Below are 3342 nucleotides of genomic sequence, written 5' to 3'. Positions count from 1 at the left end.
CGCAAAAAAAAAAAAAAAATGTGAGGCAAAAAATGCTTAAAACTATTGTTTGAAGCAAGGTACAATTCCCCTATGATGAATGCTATCACTATGTATATATAAAATGTACCAATAAAAAAATTCAAGGAAAGAAAAAAAAACATGCTGGGCAAATGTGCTACCATTGAGCTACACTATCAGCTCTGATTTATTACCTTTTGTTATTCAGCAACTACAAAAAAATAAAGTTTCCATTCAATACCAATTTTGTCAAAATATACCAAAATGTAAGCATTCAAAAAAAAAAAAACACTACATCTTTTACATCCATTCCTCAGGTGATGGGCATTTTGGTTGTTTCCAAGATTTGGCTATCACAAATTGTGCTGCTATAAACAAAGGTGCACATATATCACTATGATATGATGTTTTCAGTTCTTTTGGAAAAATTCCCAAAAAGGGGATAGCTGATTTGAATGCGATTTCCAGTTCTAGTTTTTTTGAGGAATCTCCACACTGATTTCCATATATAGCTACTTTCTCTTAGTTCATTGAGAAGAAATGTTTGTACTAATATTGTTTAGACAAGATATCATGTCTGCATCTAGTCCTCTGTATAACTACCAGAAAGACAAAAATACACAATGTATTCACTATTGTAACTGTCCTACTAACATTTTTTGAAACTGTTTCACTGATCTTTTATCTTTTTTCTCATTAAAATTAATTTTAAAAATAAAATAAAATTGAGATCAAGAAATTGGCTGTGGCTGACAAAAAAAACTTAATGAAAGGATTAAATATTACATACAAATGCCAATCATAGCTCTCTTGAGAAAAACTGTTTAATGGTTTATAATACTAAAAGGACAATATTAAAAATTACCTAAGGTGAGGAGAAAAGCAATATAACAGTATTGCTATCCCATGTTAACTTACAAATTATAGGATTAATTTCAACTTCTAAAATTGTTACATTTTAATTATATATAAATACATCCTTTTACCTCAATAAATGCTATGCGAGTTATATGAGATCTGTATGTGTATACATTGCACATTATAATTTTTATAATATTTATTTTACATTACTTAATTATATTATTTGCTTATTTTTGTTTGTTTTATATTTGCTTATTTCTTTTTTTTTTCACATTCTAATCCTAGGTTTATTCAATTCCTTTACACAACAAAGTACAAACACAACCTTATCTAAAATACTACAAAGTTAGAAAACTCAAATTTTATAGCACTGACTGTACAATAAAAGTCAAAAAAGCTCAAATTTTATAGCACTGACTGTACAATAAAAGTCAAAAAAAGCAATGTACATGTTGCCAAGATAACCTGCAAGACTACCACTGAATAGCAGGTGAAATTGGGGTGGGGGGGGCTCATGATGATCTGCAAAGCGGCTCTCAAACTGCTCATCAACATTTCAGAGTAAAGGAAACAAATGGGTAGGGATGTAGGTGACAATATGAAAAGACAGAACCACTTATGGCAACTAAAGGTGGGGTGTTCTCTCTCTGGGTATTTGACCCTAGATGGTGGAGGACTCAAGCAGGAATCAAAGGGTCAGGCCTAATGGGAATGGAATATTGGTCCCCAAGGTATAACCAGACTGCAAACAGCCCCTGCAAATCATCTGGAAAGGTTGGGGTATTCTGCCACCTGGAGTCTTGCTCGTTCCTACAGGCTCTGCCACTGAACAGACTTTTAGAAGATGGGTGGGAAGGGGTGGACTTCCTAGACAGAAAACTGTTGGGTGCTTTTGTGGACACAAGCCTAAACCAACAGCACTTTTGCAGCCAGAACCCGCCTTAAGACCAAGTGTTTCCACTGCTGCCCTTGAAGTCTGCCTGAGTTAGGGATCCTCTTCTACTGCTCCACTTTAGGCTAGAAAAGTGACCAAACTGAGCTGGGTGAGATATAAGGTACAGGGGTGAGCGTCTTATCAGGAAGAATTGGAGCTAGAGCGGCTCCTGTGGCAGCAGCAGCCAGAACAGGACCACCTGCGTACAGGGGACCTGTGCCTTGGGGAGTGTGACTCTCTTCTCATTCCTGGGGGTGACCTGCACCACATGGGAGATGGTGGCAGCATTCTCCTTGGAGGGACGAATCGCCGGGATGGCGGCCTAGGCTGGGGATCCAGCACAGCAGGAGCAGTGATCTCCTGACCATCAATTTGTCTTCCATCCATGTGCTTCAGTGCTTTCTCAGCTTCATCTGGATTCTCAAATTCCACATATGGATGGCCTTTGGACCTATGAGGATGCAGGCATATCATTTAATCTTCCCATAGGTGAACAATATCTCCATGATGTGGTCCTTGGTCACATTCCTGGTAAGCCTTCCAATGTGCACGTTGGTGGGTTTGGGGAAGGGCTTTGCCTTTTCCTTTCTTCTTCATCTCTTTTAGGTGGTTTGGATTTGGAGTGGGAGTGCTGCCTGTTGTCATGTCTGCACAGAGAAGGGCTTGGAGAGCCACAGCAGCTGCTGGAACTGGAGCTTCGAGATGTACTGGAGCTTCCAGAGTGGCTGGATGCCAAGAGGAACTGGAGCCACTGCTGGAGCCTGTTCTGGTAGTAAAGCCTAAGCTAGAAGTTGAGCTGGACCAAGAGCTGCTGCTGCTGCTTCCACTGGAAGCACTGCACCTCTTCCAGGTCTTACCCCTTCCACGGTCCTTCTCACTAGATTCCTTGGTGGTCCCCTTGTCTTTAGAGCAATCTTTGGACTCCTCATCAGAGTGGTCCTTTTGTTTGGTAGGAGAAGAAGCACTAGTGCTGGACTTTTTATTATTTTCTTTGACTCCTAGCAAGCTTTCCTTTTTCACTCCTGATAAATCCATTCTCCCCTTCTGAGGTGTTCAAAGCAGCAATCTGAACACTTATCTGAAATCTGGCCTCACTTATCTGAAATCTCACTTTTAACTTGAGTCTGAGAACAGATCCCTAATCGATTGCAATTTATGCCAAAGAGCAGCATCTTCCCGCAGCTGCCACCTCCTCTGGCTCTCCTCAGCCACTGAGGCTGGCGCGCTATTTACTTATTTCTTAAAGCATGTACTTGTTCTTGCTTCATGTAAGCTTTTCTATGACATACAGCTTCAACCCATGAATGCTGAAAACTAATTCAGAAACACAACTAGCACTATAGCCTATTTCTAGCACCTCTGCCCTACAATAAATCTTTAAGAAAAAAACAGGTAATATTATAAAGCAAAGTTACTATCACAATTTCACTGTTAAAATGCTCTCAAGAATAATTTCTGACATTGCCAGTTAAACAGAAGACCCAATGCTATTATGGGCTACTGGACTCTTTTAGAATATTTTGCTGAGTTTACACACCTATAATATT

The 3342-nt window shown here is 39.4% G+C and overlaps 1 protein-coding gene and 1 pseudogene across 1 annotated transcript in view; both read right to left on the bottom strand.

Moving 5' to 3' along the window:
- Fsip1 (fibrous sheath interacting protein 1) overlaps nt 1–3342 on the bottom strand; it is a 266885-nt gene that overhangs the window by 161538 nt on the left and 102005 nt on the right. The gene's annotated exons all lie outside the window — the stretch shown is intronic.
- On the bottom strand, nt 1937–2850 carry LOC101583294 (annotated as a pseudogene).

The sequence above is a fragment of the Octodon degus genome, unplaced genomic scaffold, assembly GCF_000260255.1.
Source record: "Octodon degus isolate 3935 unplaced genomic scaffold, OctDeg1.0 scaffold00002, whole genome shotgun sequence".
NCBI lineage: Eukaryota > Metazoa > Chordata > Mammalia > Rodentia > Octodontidae > Octodon > Octodon degus.
This window is presented reverse-complemented; position numbering and strand designations above follow the sequence as displayed.